Source organism: Protopterus annectens, chromosome 8.part0, assembly GCF_019279795.1.
Source record: "Protopterus annectens isolate FY-2018-M chromosome 8.part0, PAN1.0, whole genome shotgun sequence".
Lineage (NCBI taxonomy): Eukaryota > Metazoa > Chordata > Ceratodontiformes > Protopteridae > Protopterus > Protopterus annectens.
The window spans coordinates 1,734,559,313-1,734,584,247 of NC_056741.1; positions in this window are offsets into that span (position 1 = coordinate 1,734,559,313).

Genomic DNA, 24,935 nt, shown 5'->3' on the forward strand with positions numbered 1-24,935 from the left:
AGTGTAGTTGACCTTTGGGAACTACTACTGTCATACCCATTTTCAAGTGCATGAGTGCAGGACATATATGAGTCTGAGTAAATATGTGTTCAATCAGTAGCAAATGCCTTCTCTTTGGTTGTGGTTTTACATGCATTATAATGGGAGGAAGAGTAACAGGGCAGTAAACACACTAATTTATGCCAGTTAGCTTTTTCCATAGTGCCACACCAGCAGCTTGTTTATGCGATCAATGGCAAGGAGTTTGCGCATGGAAGATTCACATTTAATGACTACTACTTGAACATGAGACGTACTTATGCATATGGGCTAGGGTAGAAATAGTTGACATATACTATAGTGTTCATAATGTAGTTTATATCGCAAATGTATCAACAATTGTATGCCATTAAGGATTATTAGTCCTGCTTAACACGGTTCTCTGTTTTATTGAGAAAATAATAATAGTTCTATTGGTTGGCTTTCCTCTGTGCATACACGCTAAGAGGATAGGAGTGGCAGTCAGCACTTTGGAGAGTACTGATTGTAATTAAAACACCTGCTACCTAGCTGTCTCTGTGGCAGTAGGTTTGAGAACAGTGAGCTCTTATTTTGAGCATAGATAATACAGAGTTCGAATCCAGCTCTATCTAAATATTTAACATATGTATTTAGGATGTAATTAAATAATTACATCATAATTTTTGCAGATGTGAGAGTGAATGATTACAGTGAAGTGCTGTATAAAAACAAACACCACTCAATTTATGTCAACAGTATACGTATTGACTGGCATTTTTATATATTCACCAGTCTAGATAAATATTATAGGAAATATTTAATAAGACTGCCTTTATTCTACTTTGTGTATTTCTTTAGTGGATTATATTTAAGAAGCACTGTGCACTGGTAACTGCACCATGCCATAGGACAGTGACACACCATGATGTTTTGGGTGACACACCACCATTCAGCAACACCCAAGTTACCAAAGAAACTGAATGAACAAAAATACAAGAAATAAGTGACCCTGCACCTATTTGTTAAAGCTCTGCAACAAAAAAGTCATTAATTGATGTTAAATCAATTGCAATGTCTTCCACTGTAGGGTAGGATAATTTTTGGTGCAGTATTTGAAGCCCAATTATCAGTCTGCATATTGTCTTCTCTATTGTAAGTCACTGATTTTTCTTTTATTCTTATAACACAAAGCAGCACAAGACTGGACTGCATTTTTTCAAATAAATGAATATGTAAACCATTGTTTCTCTTTTGTTAGGGGGGGTGACATGCCAGCAGAGTCAAAATGGCATTTTCTTAAATTCTGACATCCCGCAAAAGGTTTGCCATCACTACCATAGGACATGAAAAACCACTCAATGCCATTCATTATTGGTGTGTGATGTCAAACTCCTTGCAAATACAGAGAACAAAAAGGAAAGGACTTCATTAAGGCATATTTCTGATATGTGTATAGTGTGTGATTCTATTTTTTGACCAGGTGTAAAAATGGGGTAGATACAAAAGTAGTGAAATGAGGGGCAAGCATGGAGAAGAACAAAGGGAAAGCAATATAGGAATGTAAAGGAGAGAATTAGGAAATAAACATAGCTATCCACTTCTTCCACACTGTAAAATGAACATGGATAGAATATTGGATGAATTTGGACAGTCACTTCAACAAAGGTGAGTGACAACAGAGCACTAATGTTGTATAGCCAATTGGACTGAATCAAGTGTGTCGAGAAGACACATGTGCAAAGTGGAGAGCTATATATGGGGCAATTTATTTATTTATTTATTTATTTATTTTTTGTGGGACAGTTACCCATTTTTTTTTATTTATTTCAGATGGAGAGGAATGCTGGGTAAGGGATGTAGGTATGTCAGGGTCCAGTTAGTAGGGTTGGTGAGGAAGCTAGTACAAACAAACATGACAAGCAAGGCAGAGGCAGGGATGGTGAGAGACACAAAATGTTGGGGGACACCATGATTGGGGATAGAGAGGGGACATCAGATGCCCATGCCCATCAAGCATGGGGACTGTGAGAATATAATCCTCACCCTCAGAATTGTCATCACTGTCTCTTTGCTGACCTTGCTGTTGGAGTGTTTGCTGTTTTCTTTTTCCCAGCATTCTGGTGAGCAACTTCCCCATCTAGCTGAGGCATGCACCAATGGAACTTTCCACAACCTCAAGCACCATGCCTGGTATCCCCTGGCAGGTGACAAATTCCCCACCTCCACCAATACTCCTGGAGGATACCACTGTGCAAGCTACCAGTTGATGCTACCTGATGTTGAGGGCCCAGGTAGTGCAGGGGCTACAGAAAAAGTACTGCCAGGTTGAGTCCCAGAAGTGTTGGGTGTCCGCATGGGAGCTGTTGGAGGGTTGTCAGGCTGAGTTGCACTGGCTGACCTATCTGCCTGTGCTGTAAATCATTTTGTCAATTGTCAGAAATTGAGGACATCAAAGCATTGTTACCATGCATATAAAAATAAAAAAGAAAGACAAGGGATGGGGAAGGAGAGAAAAAGAAAAAGATAATTAGTACAGTTATATGCCACATACAATAAATTAGTATGATACACATATAATTTTACTTTTACATTAATTATACTTTTTAACAACTACAAAATATGATTGAGAATTATTCCAAGTAATCCTTATAATATGCAAATATTGCACATATGTTTTCTCAAATAATACAGTTTAAGTTAACAGTATGGCATTGTTGTTTTGAGGATGAAGAAGACAAGTACTATTTGTGTGTTGGCACAACAAAAGTTGTGTTTCAAAAGTTTTGCATTTGAAATTGTGTAGTCATCCTTTTCTTTCTGTGGTAAATAATACATTACTCCATTAGTATTCATTGTTTTGGACCAAACATTGGTTTGTGTGTGAGTGTGATATGGTACAACCAGATAATCTTACATTTTAATAACTGAACTGTGTGTCTCCAGTGGTTAACTCATTATAGCTGAGTGTGCCTCCAGGCATTTCTACAGTTACCTCCTACTGAAGCTTCTAGGTGTCAAATAATGCTTGTTCATATTTGCATTAATAATTCCAAAACCATGCTACATACAAGGTATCATAAGATTTCATCTTAAAACATCCATGATGGCAAATACAATTGTATTAATATTTGACCTCTGTCTAATGCAGCTAAAGCGATATTGAATATTATTTGTATACTGTTTATTTGTTTTGTAATAATTTTTATATTTCTCTAAATATCTGAAGATTCAGGTAATACAGATAGAACTGCATAGTCTCACATGAAAGCTCACAGCTGTATAAATAAAATCCTGCTGACAGTATGCATCTTGCTTGAATGGTTACTAAGATATCATAAGATGTTTATACAACATTACAAAAGTAATATTCACACCCCGGGATTCATGATATGGCCGCCGAGCGATTTAGGTACGATCCAATTCCATGTGCACTACCAGCGTACACCAGATCTGCGCAGCCCTCAGCTTAGGTATGCTAATCACCCCATGCGCAGTGCCGCACCATGCAAATGAAGGTACATAGCGATTCATGAAGTGGTGCAGGCATAGTGTAAGCCCACAGAAATGTAAACCAAAAAAAACGGTTTACATTTTTCCAAACAGAACATCGGAGCTATGAAAGTGGACCAGACTCATGTATTACAAAGTTAACATATGCCAATGGCTAAATATACAGCCAATGGCATAAGAAAAGATGCACAACACCTAAAAAACAACATTTAATGTCATGTCCACAGTAAAGCAAAGTACAACCGCAGGGCATGTGTGCGCAAACGGGAACACAAAGAAAATATATACAAATGTCATAAAATTGCAATGTAATACAAATCATGATTTCACCATAATAATCAATGGTGTGCATGGTACACCACAACCAAGCTGCAAGGGTTGCTAAGGGTCTGTGACAGTGTTCGGCACGGTATCTAGGAATTAGTAGTCAATGCCATGCAAATGAGGCAAGTAATAGTGAATCGCAAACGTCACGCCGAACTAAGGATGTACCATACGGCACAGCGCTACAACACTGAGGAGTGGTTTAGAGGTATACATGACATCAGCAGTGGGGTGTGCCACCATAGCTGTAAGCACATTGGAGCAATGCAATCCGGCCTGTCCGTTGCAAAGCAAAGCCGCAGGACAGGGGTGGGGATGTAGATATAGCATTGTTTAGCTGAGAGCACATATGGTGCCCGAAAGCGCATGTAACCGGGGATGAAAACATGCCCGAAACCCGGTAAGCGGATGCATGCACCGCACACCATAGCTCAAACAAGAAGGTCAAGGGAAGAAAATAAGGAAATGCCGCAGTAGGGTAATTGGAGTACAACTGAGCAATTAACACCTATTAACTCACAGCGGGCAATCACGGCAGCTGACAAGTCTGCTCGCAGAAACCTGCAAAATAGGATAGGGGAGGTGTCGGATTGCAAAGAAAAGAGAACTGTCATAGCAGAGCAAAGCAAACCTGCAGTAGACCGGCCATAGAACACATTATGCAAGATAAGCCAGGTTTAGGAAAGTACAAATGAAAGCAGGTTGCTGGATGCATGCCAGAAAATGGGAGGTGAAACGTTAAGAAATATAAAGGAAAGGGCAAGAGGTAATCCACGGCAGCCAAATATAATTCAACACCAAAGGCACCACAATAGTAGTACCTGTCATAAAACACATAAGATACCCTTGGATGATGACTCCCATCAGAAATGCACACACACGCATGCAAGAACGCCATAATGAGGCACACGCACAAACCAGAATCATCATAGACTGTGTGTTCGGGATGCTGAAGTCACGGTTCCGTTGCTTGGACATATCTGCTGGAGCCTTGCAGTATTCTCCAGGCACATGTGCCCACATCTTCATAGTATGTGCCATGCTACATAATATGATCCTGCAGAAACAGCTGAAGCAGGGACATAATGGTGAAGTCCCTCACAGCCCACCGCAATTGCCAAGGCCATCACAGACACAGAGGAATTCAGACCATGAACACCCTGTGCCAGCCTCAGTAGGCAGATGGAGGCATGCCCAATATGCCTACGCCTTGGCAAAGAGGGAACGTATAGCACATACTCTGACAGTGTAGGCCCCTATGGACTGATACACCTCTCCACCTGCACACACAGTAAAATGGATGGCACACACACATGACCACCTGTAAATTGTAATGTATAGGTGGCCTACTGTGTGAATCCTACATAGGCAGCCATCAACCATTGCACACACAACAGCTATTATAACAAGGAATGTCAACACCTGAATAGTACACGCACCTATTAGCATATGTTGGTACTGTATGTATAGGTTCCTAGGTACATCGGTAGGTACACGCCCGATTGTCAGAGGCCATTCATCAATCGAGGCAAACAGTGTCTGCTGTCACCACCACATTGAGTAACCAACTGTCCCTCAGTGGAGCAGAGCCAATTGCGGGATCCATGTATGTAATCACTGTTCCCCACACACTCTGCATGGATTCCCTGGTGTGTTAATGAGGGGCTCCATATAATGTAATCATGGATGTAGTGGCAAAGCATGGGATATACCCATGAGAGGTATCTGTCACCCCAGCATGCCCCACCTATGGTTGTGTGAAGGTGTAGCACATTATAGTATGTGGCTCACTGTGACATACATTCCCAGTGCTGGAGCACATCCATTAAACATCACTTGGACATACCATTAATAGGTCTCATCCATATGTAAACTAACTGAGTTACCCATTTGAGTGCAGTATGGAGTAACAGCCATAGTACAGTCCACATACAAAATGCCATAACACGTGTACAAATCCCAGATGCCCAAGTGGTAAATGTACTGACTGTCGTGCATGTTCCTGGTTCCACGTCCTGCAAGGAACGTTATGTAATCCCAAAGGCACGAATAATGGATGTTGGATGCAGGTCATCAGATCAGGTTTAGTACATGTTAGCGGGAATATGCAGACTATACGGATATGTGCGAAACAGGATTAAGCTTCTCTGAATATCGGGCAGATAATGGTCAATGATGTCCAGAACAGGTAAAACTAGCATCATTCACCCCTGCACTAATAGTGCCTGCTCTGAAGGGTAAAACGACCACTGCCAGGAGTAGAACACGCAATCATGTACACAATCACCTAACACTAAGCTACCCAAGATGTACCAATGGCAGTTGTGTAATGTGACAGGTTCAAACACATATGTGCGGAGTCCAGGAAACACTATACACTGACATGTACACAATGAAAGGTGTATTCTCCCTCTCACTCTCTCTCATATATATATATATATGATAGAGAGATATGTTTATATATACGGATTCACCTATATCTGCAAATATATAGATAGGTCAATGACATGTACACAGCCATGGAGGTAGAAATAAATAGGATACTGCCAACTATGGAATGTGTCACATACCGACACGCGTAATCACGAGGCTTAAAGACCGAAAGAACACAGTACCAGAACACTGGAACCGCATATAATATTATCATGATATTAAGGGACATTTAGTTATTACTGCCATTGTTGCGGTCCATGTAGGTACTGTGTTCAACTGTGTTTGTGATTGCTGTCGTCTGCGTATGTGTGTGTTGAGGGTGCCGTGTGCGTTTCCGTGGGACTGTAATGTGTGTGTGTGTGTGTGTGTGTTTGCATCGTGTGTCTGTTAGGGCTAACTCGGAGGTAGATCATTATGGTAGGTGTGGTTATAGCTGGCCGTAGGCATACGGTTACCACCTGTCCCACTTTAAGAAGGACAGCCCCTCCCTGGGCAGTTGTGTCCTGACAAAAAATATCAAAAAGAGCAAATGTCCGAGATTGTAGGACATAATTATGTCCCATATATTATGTAATAGTTGCATTAAATAGTTATGCCTGTATCTACAAAACGTAAATGTTACAAGAAACATGATAAGTAGCTAAAGTGCTACAAGAATAAGTATGTTTTCGGGATAAAAGTATGTTCTATCCTGTGTACTGACCGTGGGTATGTGTCGGCCTGTAAACACCAATGTGTGTCCTGCAAATGTCCCACTATAGCCATTTGAAAAGGTGGCAACTCGTGCCATAGAGGTACAGTCACCAACACAACTGCAATGAGTGCAAATATCAGTGATAGAAATTCACAAGACAGCTGTCATTTAGTAACATTCCTTTACATATCGCTGTATTTCTAGATGTATGGAAGTATCATCCTCACATGCATACTATATAGAAACCAATTAACAATGGCTCAGTGTATAAGCCGGTAACAACCATAGTTAAGTCTACTAACTGATAGGTTTTCAATTAGGGAAGGAGCCCACACACATATATGGAATATGTAGAAATGCAGACCCTACAAACCTGTATATGCTATGTACACCCACCTACATCTCCCCCACACCCGAAACAATTGCAATACAGACTGTAATAACATCACAAACATTCACTCACTCAATTACATCTGCAGAAGCGTTAACATACCTTGTGAGAGACACATTTGTAAAGGCACCATGTGAAATCGTAGCTGTTGTATAATGGAACAGACGGCGATGTTACAGGTTTTGTTTGCAATAGTCCCTTATCAAACGGTTGAGATGACAGGTACACTCACATGTAGAACCACATACTCTAGCCATCACACACAATCCACGGGGGACATGAATTCAAAATATCCATGTTTTTACAAATAGCAGTTGCAATTCCTCACAACAAAACACATACAGGCCGTCTCCCCAAAGGTAGGGCAAAAGGGCAACGCCCAAGTGGAGAATTCAATTATACACCACTGTTGCCGCGTAATTGGCGAATGGAGTAGCTGCACAGCTGATGTGCATGTAATAATTTACTCAGGAACACCAATTGGTGGCAGGAAACCACATGTTACAGGTATCGATGTATATAAGGATGACTTGCCATACATTCAAACTGTATGCTCGTACCATAGAACCGTTTAAACAGTAATGGTGTAAGAGAGATGTTTACGAAGATTCGGAACGCTAGCAAGGTATGTAGAACACTCAGTATGTTAGTGTATGTAGAGCCTGTTTTGTATTAATTAAAAGTGTACGCAATGCATAAAGTGGGAAAAGGTATTATGTAGTGATATCTTGTTAAGCATAGTAACGCTTGTAGAAATTGTGTGTCCTGCTGTGGGCCACAAGATAAACATCACATACACCACAAGGGATGTTACATGAGGGCTTTAAACAGAACAATTCCACACCACTCGCCGTCAGTGCTAGGGTATGTCTAACAAGTACGTGCCATAGGAGGGGATAGTATATGTTGATATACTGTCACAGTAGGCATGTGTATGGGCATATAACGACAATAACATGCCTAAGGTGGTCCTGCTGTGCAAGTATGCTTTGCATTATGGGATCATGTGTAAAATATGTGTAATGTACAGTATCATAGGTAGATATGTCAGATATTCTACACAGCATAACTGTTATATCATGCAAACAAAAGGAATTGTCTATTGGCATGTACAATACACAATAACAGGATATATATGGCTTGTAGTCACGGGGCACTGTAACAGCATGATAGCTAATCGAAATGGAAGAACTACTCCATTAACCATGCACAAAGGACATGTAATAGCTTCACAGGTTCATAGTGAGGTACTATGCTGTCTGGCAAGTCTATGTGTAAGCCCAACTACAGTGTTTATACCGGCGGCACCTCTCTAGGGTAGTGTCCTGTCTGTGAACAGCAGAGCCATGTGTTACCTGCACCTCTGTACAGTACAGCCACACAGAGTATGGAGAGGTTCTGCAAATGTCGTACTCATACTATGTGTGGCCTGTGGTGGTGGAGATCTAGTGAGAATATGTGATGAGTGAGGTGTGTTGCAAATGTTAAACATCCCCACATGAATGTCAGGTTCAGTCTGGGTTGGTGAGAGCATTACCCCCAGCATGGCTACATATGTGCATCTCCCACAGGCTGTAGTGTCATATGTTGGGAGGTGAGCATTGGCTGTGTACATGAGACAATTGCTCTATTGCCACATGTTTGCCATATTCATCATATAGACAGGCAATAGCACTGGTAAGTGACACTTGGACATGCCTGTATATTCAACCATGTCTTACAAGATATGTGAGTTATGTAAATACAACAGCTGTTGTACTGTAAGCAAGCTGAAAATGTAAGGACAGACAGTGTACTTGTAAGAAATGAGTTGGAATGGGTGCTATAGTAATTAGTAGCTCATGAAGTGCTTACATGTTCTGAACAAGTGCTGTGCATGAATATGCAATACAGATATGGTGTTGGATAATATCAACCCACTGCAACCCACAAGTGGAGATGACATTCATAATTGGAGGCACTGCACTATTACCCTGCTGAGTATGGTCTGCAAGTCTATGAACCTTTATCAACATAGATGTTAGCAGTACAGAAGTAGATGACAGTATGGATGATTTCACACTGTATAGCATAGCTGTGACAGGTCATAGGACATCATCACCCATACTGTGTTCCAGCTACACTGAGTATACTAGATGTACTTCGTATGTCACAGGAGCTTTCTACCAGTGGCCTGTTGACAGAAGCAACACTACAAAAGGTGTCTGTGTGCCATATGCATATCACACCAGTGGCAGCTACAGTAAAATAGGATTAATATTTTATACTCCCCCCTCATTGTAGCCCATACCACACATACAAATGGGAGGCATCTGTGTATGTAAGGATGTGAATGGCCATGACCTAGAAGCAATAGCTGTCTCAGTGTTTTGGACAACATACAGAATGGGCTTTGTGGGTGAGGTGTGTGACATATGTGCACAATCTGACAGCTGATAATAGCATTGTCACTGCTAGGTGAATAACCCTGTACCCATTAACTACCACCTAGGCAGCGGTCAACATTATGGACACTGTGTAAGGGATGGTGCTGTGCAGTTCACCTCCCTGAGTTGGTGACATCTCCAGGCCTATTAGGTAGTCATATGAGGCACCCATGTCATGACAGGGTGCCATCCATGAGCATGGAGATCATTGGACAGGCTTACTCAGCACTCGGGTGACCAATATCAGATCACATATCACCTTTAAGGGGTATTGGCCATGCGTGGATGGGCGATACCAGCCTTCACAATCCTCACCTCCACTATGCAGCATGCTGGCTACCTTGCATAAAGACATTTGCTACACTGTGATGTTGGACATGCTACACATACATCTCCTGATCTGAAAGACATACGTCATGGACAGCCACCATCCTACTACAAGGATCACCACATGCTGGACAGATCCCTGTGCCATACATGTTACATACTCCTGCCATACCCTGTCCATCAAAGCTGCACATGTCATCTCTGTCATACATGGTGCGATGACTGAATGGTAGATGTATTATTAACACTCTGGATCAGTAATGTGGCACTGATGCACCTCGCGGTGGCAAAATGGCTGTTGGATACAGCTAGAAAACCTTGCCCATACATGCTATAGTTGATAACCACCCCTGCAAATGCCGTCTGGCTAGCCATTGTCCCATGTCTATCACATGTGCAACACAGGCGATATGTGGCAGAATGTTGAACTGCTGTACAGTGCCGTGTAGATGTATATGGCAAAACACATGCATGTAAAGGTTTCCGTGCGTATGTGTGCATTGTCACTGCTCATGTCCATTAAGGCAGTGTATGTGTTGATATGTGAAATATACACATCATCAAGGTCAACAGCATTACTGTGGACACATCCAGACATGTGCTGATAGGTAAGAACACCAGTACAGGCAAACAGACATGCCCACATCAAAACAGCATTCACATGGAGTATGAACAATGTAATGAGGTGACACACATATATGGTGATGATATCCAGTGCATAACGGGTGTTACATGTGTGTGACATAAACATGTCAGTCGTGTCAGTGTCATGACGATTTGCAAAGATAACTGTCCAGATGTACTAGATTTAATACAAATGTATGTGCAGCTGTATCTCTGTACATCTCTGTGATACTGTGACCTGTCTCCCATCATTATGTCTTCCAGATAATGCCTCGTTCATGTCTGCCAGCATATAGCCACCTGGAGGATGATGCCCTCATCCCGTACCTCCATGAGAACTATGAGGTGTTGTTCAGCCATGTGCCACAGCATGCCCAGCTGCGTGATGACCTGTGGCAGGACCTTCACAGGAGGGTTAATGATGTGGGTGGCCATAACCGCACCTACCAGCAGGTGCGCATACACTGCATGGACCTGATACGACATGCGAAACAGCATGCCAATACAATTGCCAGGGAACAAGGTGGAACAGGTGGTGGGCCACCAACCCAGCCCCCACTCACACCCACCGAGGAGCTACTGGCCAGCCTGGGGACACCCTCAGAACAGCATCCACAAACACTAGATGCCATATTGGAGGTGGGTGTCTCCCAACCAATGAGCCTGGAGTTGCCTGGTAAGTCACTACTGCACATATGACTATTATATCCCATTTAGTTGCATGTGCCACTGTACAATATGTAATGTAACATCATATGCAAGGTATGTTTACACACATGCTGTATACTACAGTATGTTACCCTGTGTATGCACACATGTGCATACTATATGCTATTGTACAGGCAAATATGTTAACATGTACAGTGCACCCTGTGGCTGTCATACAGTCATGGATAATGTTCAAACTGCTGTGTCACCCCTATACAGGTACCTCTGGCATGCCACACAGACATCAGTCCATTGCAGGTGAGACAGTTATCAGTATCAGGCATGTTAATGCATGTATCTATTCACCATGTGGCCAGTTAACACATGTACACATAATGTATGGTCCAGTCACGATATACAGGTCGCATCTGTCATCATTCACACTGGCTACCCATGTGCAATATATACAAACTAAATGAAACACTGTCATGAAACCACAGTATCTGTCATTGCTAGATGTGTGGACAGCTGTGCATACAACGAAGGAGGTGTTCAATGTAGGCATATGTACTATACATTGGAACAACACATGTGTGGTACGCAAACAGTACCACACAGTGAGCTGGGATATGGGCAGCCCACAGCAGTCACCATTGTGTAATATGCCCCTGCAATGGGTGCACACATTGTGATGTGCCATCTGACATGTCCCAGACATGTAGTGTTCCAGCTGCAATATTGTCTCACTATCCCATTATACATACCCCACATACCAAACATACAACCCGTTGTCTGCATAGCCCTGTGGACAGTGACATATCTGACATTTATGGGTGTATGTCATATGGGACAACACAGACATGTGAGATAGATGGCCATCACAAACATTTGGCCAACACATGTTCACACATGGCCATGGAGGATGGCCAGAGACATGTAGCCACACAGTAGATGTGATGTGTATACACCCTGTTGCACATTGTCCACACATGGTCCAACTATAGCCTTAGTTGACTGATTATATAGTTGATGTGGAACACTGAACATCCTAAAAGCCTGTGCACAGCTAGTGAAAGTGTCACTTAATTCGACCATATAAGATGTGTTGAACATCACGACTGTGTCATAGCATGAGAGTAGTCACCTGTACATCTTCCACAGACATTGACACCACATCAGGCCACAGATACCATACATTTCCCTTGCTGCTGTAGGACATCACTGTCAGCCATGCACCTTGTGTGTGTGGTACATTAATGTCATGTGGGACATGGTGTATTGACAAGTCTTCCATGTGTGGACATGGTTGCCAGGCAGCTAAGACTTTGTAGTAGTTGTGCAGGGGTGTCATCCATAGGTCTTTCAGTGACCTGTCACATGACACAGCATGGTTTGGTGTGTATACACCTCAGCAACATGGGTCACAATCCACAGTTATGTAATGTGTATGCACACAGTTATGGCTATGCACTGTGTGCATATTACACACTGTATAGCAATATAGATGCCTCATGATGCCATGCAATGGCACAGTGTCTGTACTTCACACTGTATAGCAATGTAGATGCCTCACACTACCCTTCAATGCTCATGCACATTTGCTAAAAGTGCATTCTATCTGTAGGGCATACAGACAGCACTGCAATGTGATACCCATTACAACGCTGTACATGTGTCAGGACACCATTGTGTCAGACATGTATGCATGTCAATGCACACGTCAACAGATTACATGTCAAGGTCACTTCAGCCATGTGTACTGTTAACCTGTGCTGGTCCACATGGTGTATCACAGGGATGCATGCTTACTACCATGATTGTGTGAACTGCATGGCTACTGATAAGACACCTGCTTGTTGTATGCAACCCAGGGAGGTATGCTAACTACCACTATTAATGTCTGAGCTGCATGCCGTCTGCTGTATCACATGCATGCTGCATGCCGTCTGTCAAATCACATGTATGGTGTGTCTGTATGTCTGTGCGTCTGTGTGTGTGTGTCTGTGTGTGTGTGTGTGTGTGTCTGTGTGTGTGTGTGTCTATTGTAATGTAGAGTCTTTCTTTGCATTCACAGGTGATGTAGGTGCGTTACCCTCCTGCGGTCCATCTGATGTTAGTGTCCCCACAGATACTAGCAGTGCTGAACATATGCATGAGGTACAGGCAGGGTTGTCAGGGGCTGAATCTGTGCCAGTGGTTGCTATCCCAGCTATGTCCCCCTCTTCCCTGCACATAGTTCTCATGCCAACATATACACCATCACCAGCGGCCATAGAGAAAGGATAGTCAGTGTGTGTTAGCTAGGAACAGGAACATGTGGTGGCTACAGAAGCTGTGTCTCCACATCATGGTGTCACTTTAATAACTGCAGATGTGCCACAAAGGCATGTGGCCAGTGCTGCTTGTAGGAAGACCTCTGGCAGACAAACACCTGCAGGACAGAGCGCAGCAGCTGGTGTTACCAGATGCATGTTCCAGACTGTAATGGCAGCACAGGCACGTGCTGAATGGCAGAACAGAGAAGGGAAGAGGCTTCAGAGGGCTGCTATCCATATTCTAAATGACAACATCCAGGCATTGGCAAATGCTCAACAGCAGATTGCTGATGTTCTGGACAAGCGATTGGATGACATGGCTGGAATCCTTGACCGTGCATGGCAATCCATGAGCATGAGCTGTCTGTGCTGGAACATCTGGTAGGAGTGAGGCATATGCCACATGGACATAGGCCAGCTACACCACCTAGTGCAGGTCAACGTGAACGAGCCACCTCACATGCCCACTCCCATAGTGCCAATAGCAGTAGCAGTGCAGTTGGAGCTGTGCTGTCCACAAAAGGACACAGCAGGCCATGTGGACATGGCACTGGATGTTCCCAGTGGGGACACGGTTCCAGTGGACATGTGTCATCGGACAGTAGCCAATCTGTACATCCGCCTGGTAGCGCCCATGCAACCCCTGGCAGGCACAAGTCACGTGGCCGTGGCCGGACACAGTGAGCTGTACATCCTGGTCTGTACAATCTGGAGCTGTCAATAATACCCCTGTGTAGGTCTGACAAAAGGCAGAACTGTGTGCACACATACACGCACACAGCAGAAACATCTGTAGGGCACCGCAACACCCACATGCATAACGACCACACATGTCCAATTAAATCACCGGCCCTTACCCTCACACATGACGTCATCCACTGGTGCAGCCCATGCCCCTGGCAAACATTATCACCCTGTGCATATGATGATGTCTGTGCCGCATCCCTGTCATCCACACCATCGGTGCAGGGACATGCTCATATGGTCTGATGCACAGGGTGAACAGAATAGTGACATAAGTGTATATTTCATTATTTGTGTAATGTTGACATGCACCAGACATACCGTATAGTACAGGTTTATAATGCATTGTTATATGTTCACAGTATGTGTCTTGGTAACAACGGTAACAGCATGTTGGTAATTATGCAATGCTTCCCTCCTTAAGGTCTAATTGCATGTGCCATTATGTTACAGTGTTTGCAGTTGGAGTGCATTGTTGTATGTTCACAGTATGTGTCTTGGTAACAACAGTAACAGCATGTTGGTAATGATGCCCTGCTTCCCTCCTTAAGGTCTACTTGCATGTGCCAATAAATAGCAGTGTTTGCAGTTTCACATGTGTAAATGTGGAGTACTTACAGGCATGTATGGCAATACCAGCATGCTATATGTAGCCTCAACGTCACTGTTAGAAAGGCTACCATTTCACAGATGTCCACACATCTACTGATCCAGAAGCATGTGGGCTGTTTAATAGTCTACAGTGGCTAGAGACATGACATCCATACCAGGTCACATCACAGGTTTACACAGCGGTCTGGCCGATGATAACGTTAGAGGCCACTTGATAGGATGAGGCCTCACTGTGTAGCAGTAATACACTGTCACATTACAGGATGAGAACACACACAGACATACAAAGAAACACACAGTAACATGCCCACACTCACGGGGTCAACAACACTATAATGCACACTCGATAGTGTTGAGGTGAGGACCCCTGCCTATGTGGTAATCACCCTCACAGTACTGTGCACCCACACAATGTGACACAGAGAATGAACATGTACAGGTAGCCAGTAAGGCTGAGACCGATGGCATCAACAGGGTAGTAGACTGCATCACCATGAGGGGTTAGGGATCCTGTCTGTTCTCTATGGTAGCATGCACCCTTACTCCATGCACCAGACAGTCACACACACACACACACACACACACACACACACACACACACACACACACACACACACACACACACACACTGTGGAGTCCACAAATGTCATTCACATACAGACAGCTGACATGTGTGTGATACATGCACCACCCCTGCCTATGTCATGCTTTCTACACTGCAGTATGTACAGATCTCTAAAACAGTGAACAGGGGTGTGTAACAATTGGGATGTATTCCCCACTATATGTGGCATATATGATCACACAAGTAAACACGCATGGCAGTACTGTGAACCATACACCTGCTATATGATGCTATGTCTGACAGACATGCAGCAGTATTGACTGCATTATGTGTACCAATGCTACCTTTGGCAATTGTGCTGCTATATGCACATGGGAGGATGTAAGTGCTATAGGTGTCAAGTGATTTACAGACAGTAACACCCTGACTGCTGTGCAGGTTGTATGTCTTCACCTTCAAGTAACAGTAACATAGCATACTGTTTGCACATGTAATGGTAGGATGGCTTGTGACACACCTGTGAGCCGTCTTCAGCAAACATCCATCTGCAAAGGTGTATCACCACTTTCTGTACACACATCTATCCATGCCTGATGTGCATCCTACCATACTGTCAGTATTTCACCATATGCATGTGTCAATGATGAGGGTGCATTGCAACTGCATGTTGTAGTTAGGCACAGATGAATGACATACATCAGCTACTGCACATGCATGGTAGCTGCATGCACACCACTACATGTACATGTGTGTTGGTCCTACATTTCTGTCATGTAGCCATGTTTGTATACATTGCAATTGGTGGACATGTGTGATGACATACATAACACATGGACTGTTGTATGATATGATGGTTGTCATGGGTAACTAGTACAGAGGGAATGTTACCTCGGTCAACATTGCTACCTTATGCACTGTTAGCATTCAACAGCCATGGACCTACCTTCCATGTGCATGCATGTGATTGCTGTAGCCACTTGTCTGCACGGAGGACAGCAAAAGCTATGCTATGTACATATGTGTTATGTGTGTGGAGGCCATGTACATATCCACTGCAATTACATGTATGTCATATCCAAACATGAGTGTTCTTTGGTGTACAGCGATAGTCATCTGTTACAGCTGTGTAAGACCCAGGGCTCCTGTTATGTGTAGACCCGACCTGGTTATGAACAGTGGTATCATTGCATTGCATAACACATGATGGAACCCTGTCAGTACATGTGTAACAGTTGCTGTAGACCTATGTACAGTCCACTGGTCATGAGTCACATGGTGATGTAGTAATGTATGGATGTGTGTTGCTGGTCCAAGGACATGGTGATGTCTGAGGGCTACATAGTAGAATGCGGCATTTACCACTGAGATCTGCACCTGAGACATCTGTGATGGCTCTTGAGTGTGTACTGGTCAGTACATGTGAGTAGCTTTCATGTACGTGGGGACAGTAACACCAAACTGTGCCCTTCTGTGTTTAGAATCCATGTGCATGCAAGACAGCCCTTCACTACTACTAAGTGTGTGAGCATGCCCAGTACGCCGTTGTGTAGATGGACACACAGTACATTCCAAACTGTGCCCTTCCGTGTTTAGAATCCGTGTGCATGCAAGACAGCCCTTCGCTACAACTAAGTGTGTGAGCATGCCCAATATGCCGTTGTGTAGATGGACACAGAGTACATTCCAAACGGACGTGTGATACTAAGTGTGTGAGCATGCCCAGTGACACCTTGTGTCGGTTATGTGCCCCTGTGTATGGGCATGGCCATTGAAATCCTGTATAGCGATGGTGGTCATCCAGGCAACAGATGTCCATACCCCACGTCAGGATGGATTCCTACATTGAACCCACTGGTTGACTGTCTCGAAGGGTGTACTGTCTGTGGCGCATCTCATAGTGTTGTAATAGTGCTCCGTAGATAGGCAGTTGTCCCGCTCACACCACTGCTGTGTGTTTGTCTACGTCTACCTTGGGAAAGTAATATGCTTTTAGACTGCTCACTCTCTATACATTCCATATCGGCATCGTTGTCTTTGCAGATGATGTCATCCACCTAGAAGTATGCCTCTGGGAGTGCTGTGTTCCAGTAATCTTGGTAGCGCATTCTGTAACTGCATAATGCTGTAGTGTGATAAGGTAATTAGGTGTATGTTTGACTCCCAGCTCTGCCAAGTGTGTGTCTGTGTGTGTGTGTGTGTGTGTGTGTGTGTGTGTGTGTGTGTGTGTGTGTGTGTGTGTGTGTGTGTGTGTTTCCAGCTGCCTGTGGACATAGTAATGCTTTTAGATGGCTCACTCCCCATACATTCCCTATTGGCGTCTTTGCCTTTGCGGATGATGTCATCCTCCTAGAAGTATGCCTCTGGGAGTGTTGTATTCCAGTAATCTTGGTAGCGCGTTCTGTAATGCGTAATGCTGTAGTGTGATAGGGTAGTTAGATTTATGTTCAACTCCAAGCCCCTGCCATGTGTGTGTGTGTGTGTGTGTGTGTGTGTGTGTGTGTGTGTGTGTGTGTGTGTGTGTGTGTGTGTGTGTGTGTTTCCAGCCACCTGGGAACAGAGTAATGCTTTTAGACGGCTCACTTCCCATACATTCCCTATTGGTGTCTTTGCCTTTGTGGATGATGTCATCTACCTAGAAGTATGCCTCTGGGAGTGCGGTGATGCTGAAACTCGGTATCGCATTCTGTTACTGCGTAATGCTGTAGTGTGGTAGACTAGATGGGTAGGTGCTCGATTCCAAGGCATAGCAGGTGTTTGTGTTTGGCAGTTATACCGTATGTGTTGGCATCTGTGGGTGGCTAGCTGCGGGATGTGTTCAGTGTGTTTTGTTGCTGACCTATATAGTGTCCACAGCCCGCATATTCTGCCAAGACACTGGGTTGTCAACACATACATTCGCCAATAGATCTGGTGAGTAAATGTCAGCAGCCCTACTCTTACCCTTGATACAGTCTGACCCGTGTGATGCAACAAAACACACGTGCCTTGATAGTAACAACACTACATGATGCAGGTGGCTCATGTAGTTTCCTTTTCATTCCTGTCTAATGTTTTGCTGTCATGTGGTCCGCTGTTGTGATATATATGCAATATCTACATATGTGTGTACATGTATATGTGTGTATGTGTATATATATATATATATATATATATATATATATATGTGTGTGTGTGTGTGTGTGTGTGTGTGTGTGTGTGTGTCTATGTATATATGCATACAAATGATATATATATGATATATGTAGATATAGAGAGATAGACATAGATGTGAACATATATGTCTGGGGACATCAGCACTATTGAATGTTTGTGCCGGGTGATCTGTACGTGATAACCTGGGATGTATGTACATCTGCCATGGCGTAGTGGTAATGCACATCATCTGTAGTGTGCAGGGTCATGGGTTGTAGTCGTGTAGACACAGGTTATTTTGTTTCTGGGAAGACCATGGGACATCAAATATGGTGATAGTAAGGCACCTGTTGCCAGTTGTGTATGGATCTGAGCGACACTGAGCAGTGGTTATTAATTTGGAGGTTCAGTATGGGTCATATGACTATTCATTAGAAGACTATACTATGCAGATGAGGTTGACAATAGTATATCCCATTTATCCCCAGGGTGTGATGCAGGTGCCTGGAGTGTATGTGTGTAGTTAGCTGGGTACAGGGCTCGAATATAGTTGACAGCATGGGAGGGGGGTCAGGCATACTGTATGTACATTGCAGAACTGTGCCTCGGGAGTGCTCCTGCCTTAGCACGCCTAAACTAGGGGTGTGTCTATACCTGCCTGGTGACATTGGGAGGGATGGCAGCAGTGGTGGGGTAGTCAGGGTGTACAGGCTGCACAAACAGGTGTTGATCAGCACAATCAGCAGATGACATGGCCAGCCCACACCTGAACAGTATGGTAATGTGAGCAAGCAGCATACACACAGATTTCTTCCGCACTCTACACCACCGGTGTATACCTGCGGGGACATGTCATGACAGAGTCCAACAAAATGAGAAGGGCTGCAGCAGGCAACATAAACCAACATGTGCAGGAGGCTGAGGGCAGTGAGGATGTGTATGCTGCTGAACAACCCTTACTGGGATGACATAAGACTTTATAGACCCAGGGTGACTTACCAGGGGCTACATGAGCTGGGGATGGTGGAGCACTATGGGGTGGACAGAGACCTCCTACAGTGGCTTGTTGACCTGTGCCTGCCACACCTGACACATCAAACAGGCCGAGGGAAACCCATCACAGTGGATACCATGGTATGTGTTGGCCAAGGTGTACTAGCCAAAGGTACCTCACACAGCACAACTGGGGATATCATGGGTATCTCACAGGCATCTGCATCCAGAGTATTGCACCAGTTCACAGATGCCATGTCAACACATGCAAGTGAGCACGTACATGTCCTCAACACACGTGATTAGTAGACCAGCAGTATGCATCAGTTCAACCACATGGATGTCTACCCTGGGATACTGGGCGGTATAGCCTGCACACACATACACATGGAAGCACCACCCGGTGAGTGGGGTAGGGCCTACAGTCACTGCAGGGGCATACCCTCCAACAGCTAGGCCATATGCGATGGCCAGGGCATGAGATTGAATGTGTGTGCTGTCTGCCCTGGAAGCTATGATGATTCCGATATATGGCTTCTGACACAGCTGTACCACACCAATGCCAATATGGACATCCCCTACAGTCTCCTAGTGGGGGATGCTGGGTAAACACTGATGTCGTGGCTGATGACACCCATCAGCAATGCACACACACCTGAACACTCACACCATAATGAGGTGGATGCACTGGCAAGACATATAATTGTACATGTGTTTGGGATGCTCAGTTCACGGTTGTGGTATCCGAACACATCCGGTGGATCCCTGCAGTATTCACTAGCTACATGCACACAAGTTGTTATGGTATTTGCTATGCTACACAATCTTATCCTGCAGTAACAGTTGCAGCAGGAACAGCATGGGGCAGGGCCACACAGCCCAACACCACTGCCAAGGCCTGTACAGGCACAGTGTGACTTGGCGAAGGAACTACCTGAGCAGGGCAGAGTCGGTGAAAGGCCATGCACAGTATGACTTGCCCTTGGCAAAGAGGCAACACAAGGCATATGCACTGACACAGTAGGTACCCACGGATTTCCCCTCTCTGACCCGCACACAGTACAATGGATGCCAAACATGACACTACCTGTGCTCGGTCATGTATAGGAGGTGCACTGTGTGCATCCAACATAGGCAGCCCCCCAACACCGTCCTCAGGTCTAGTACACCCCCAGGGTAGTCTATCAACCTAACAATTGGCAGATGTATTAGAATGTGTATTTACCCATTGCTATGGTATGTATGTGAGCATACAAGTGACTGTGGTGGCCGAATGTTAGGTACACATCCATAGTGGCACCATGACCTCTGTAGCAAATACGGGGGTCACAAAGGTAGCAATTAGTACACAGGGTGTCCTAACCCACTGCAAATTATGGGCTGACCATCATGTGTGTCCATACAGCCCACACACGTTCCATGCAGCTGGGCAGGTGTGGACCAATACTGACAAATGATATACAATGGCCTATGGATATGCCCAATGAATGACCCCAACTCCCTAAGACACACACAGACTACAGCAGGCCAGGCAGTTTGATGTAGGTTGTGAAAGCTAGGATGTCCAACACCACTGTGCTGGTATTTAAAGCTGGGATCTGGCATTCACTGGTATTCCTCCAACCAGCAATTTAGGTAGGTCCACACACTGACATGGAGTACCTGGCATACCAGTACAGTAGTGGCAGATGTGTACAACTGTCAGCTGTGCCGCCCGTCCAACCTACACATGTGAGAGTCATGTGCACCACCCACGGTGCTGTGTAGGACCATGGTTGCGGTCGGATGTCCCCCCACGCTATGCAGACATGTAGCAATTGTCAATGCCACATGACCATTAGCTACCCTGCAGACACAGCATGACACCTGTCTGTGTAGAACAGAGGGGTCAGCAACACAGTACTAACTATCTGGACATGTGACACATGCGATACAGTTGACCATACTTGGCATGCTCACACACATGATGGTATGATGGTAATGTCAGTCAACAACATGCGTAACAGTCATACTGGGCATGCTCACACACTGAAACACAGGACGGCCAGGCATGCATGCACCAGTGGTCCAGACATATCTGTCAGTACATCGCTATACTGTTGGATGACTGCGCTGTATGGTGTGTGTGTGGTCTATTGTCTGTACATATGCCATGGTCTATTGTTAATTCACATGAGCTATGTGCACAGGGTACTGCTACCAACACATGAATAGGGTGGTTCTTTGTTTGTGGACAGACCGATGCCTTTGGATACGGACTGGGTAAGGCACATTCCAGCAGGTGGGAGAAGTTGTGCATGGGTTTGCACAGTGTTAAGCACTACTGACCTCTGGTTACAGCACCTTATACCCATTTAGACTCCACATTTCTTTGACAGTGCACTACTGGCATACTGGTAGACAAACACGCTTACAGCCACTCGCTCACTGACATTTCTGCTTACATTTCTCACTCACGCTGGGTGTGTGTGATCCCTTGTGATGCATATTACATTGGACTACATGACTAAAGTATCGGGTATGTGTAACCATTTGGCGATGGCAGGCGTTCGACTGTACGGACTCGGTGGCCTGTCCAGTGATGTAATCATATTATATGCGTGTTCCTCATACGATCTGCTCCCATCTGCCTGATACATGGGAACCGATACTCTGCAATGCTGACATGTGAATATAATTTTGTTAACGCAGCTGTCCACCGAGTCATGCTACCGCATACCTACTGTACGTTTTCCACCCTTTCAGATTGCACTACGGGAGACTGTAGGAGTGACACCTTTCCCACTTTGCATGGGACAGTCCCTCATTAGGCATATGTCATGTGACAATACCAGACCTCTCAACCAATCAGGGACAAATTTCTACTGAATCAAGGACAAGTCAAGAAAACATCAAGGACAATCAGGGACACTTTTAAAAAAGTATTGCTATTAACTTGAAACATTGACAGAATCAGAGCATATCAATTAATACACATTTTCTGAAGTAAAAAAAGTTTATAACTCTTACTTATTGTCATTAGTCATTAAGTGTAATTCACCACCTTTCCTCCAAAAGTCACTAATTTTAGGAGGGATTCAGAGGGACAGAGTTAAACTTTCAGTCAAAATCAGGGACGTCCCTGAAAATCAGGGACAGTTGAGAGGTATGGATAATACTGTAGCCATTGCAACTGTCTTGATTAGGGGACATTCTCATGTTGTATGTGTCTGTAGTGGTTGCTTGTTACAGGTCTTGTATACCTGACACGTCGATATGTTATATGTAGCAGCATAAGCAACTTTACTGCTGCTAAACTACACTTTGATTTGTGCCGATATGTATATTTCTGTACTATGCATGGCTGTAGGTATGTTCTGCCCTGGTACATCTGACATTTCTACAGAGCAGGTTTCACTTTGGCCATTCAGAATGGTGGTGGCCCTATAGATCCTATATGTAGAGCTATCACATGTGTCAAGGCAACACATACACACAGCCAGTGGTAAACTGACGACTTCCATGGTTTGCATACGTTAAGGTTATTCTTGTAGCATTATAATTGCTAATACTGTTTCCTATTACATGAAGTTGTTTTTGATACAACAAATTAATTTCTGACACCACTACACACACTATATAGCCTCCTTTCCCAAACTCACAGGCCATGTGCCATAACTGTCATTTTGCAGGACACAACTGCCCAGATAGATGTGTCCCTCAAAGGCGTATGGGTGTTGAACCTCATCTATTATGCTATCATCTACCTAAGGTGGTCAGCAAATTATGCACTTTCCATCACTAGCAGACCTTATATACCAATGGATGTGAATGAACACTGTATCAGGAACAATGCATAACACCCTGTGGGACACATTTAGATGATTGGTTCTATTAACCAGACACATTTACAGTCACAGAGCATATGTATTCATTCACATTTGTCGAGGTAAATGCTGTTTATGACTCATACATGTTGTCATCTGTCATTACCTGTATTCTGCCACCTGTCCACCTAATATCACTAGTTCTGGAAGTGTTTAGTTGGACTTTGTTACATTCTGATTCATAACTATGGACATCCATGCTAATCGGGTACACGGCTCTGATTTGGTCTCTATGTATTCCCCTGATGGTTTACAGACTATCCAGTAGATGTGCTCTTCAGGTTTGGGAGGTGTAGGCATATGCTATGCCCATATAGGAATATTAATGACTTCCACTGGGCGGGCCTACTACATCTCTGCCAACCAGCACCTGCACACTTAAGCCCATTATTGCATACACATGGTCCACCTACCTGGCACCCCTCTACAGCAGTCATGACAAATACTTAGTGCGAGCGCAGCTGGGGTATGAGCACACCAGTACACATTGCCCACTCTCCTCATCTCAGGACACATGTCATACGTTTTGTCAACCCATGTATTATCACACTTGCACAACCTACTGTTCCATGTACACCTACATCCTGCTCGCATCAATGACAACAGGTTTACACGTACCCTGCATTTTTGGGGTGCCGCAAGGGACTCTGTTATCCATGTTTAAAGTGTAGACCTTGCATATCTCTCCCACTGGTACTTTCCTACCGGTGTTTTGGACAGCGGCAGTGTATTGATCTGTATTGCCTGTCTGTATGTCTGACCGGCCTAGCTGGGCGGTGTGGGGGGTACAACATTTATTTATTGGACCTCCCAGTCACATATGCCTGGGCTGTAGATATGTTACCCCTAATTGCTGTAAAGTAACCAAGTTATGTACATGTGTTTATCTACAAATTACATATATATTTGTTTTGTGTGTATGTCTATATATCAATACCTGTTGTTTGTATATATATATATATATATATATATATATATATATATATATATATATATATATATATATATATCCGTAGTATATCCTTGTGTGTGTGTATATATATATATATATATATATATATATATATATATATATATATATATATATATATATATATATATATATATATATATATATATATATTTAAATATATATATTTAAATAAATAAATATATATATATATATATATATATATATAAATATACGTTTTTATCTATGTATACATCTGTGTGTCCGTTAACCTATACATTTCCCAGACATAGACACTTACACATGCATATTGGGCTTTATCCCTGCTTCAACAGCATACTATTGCCTTAGTCATTATGACAGCGACACTTCATTCCGGTGA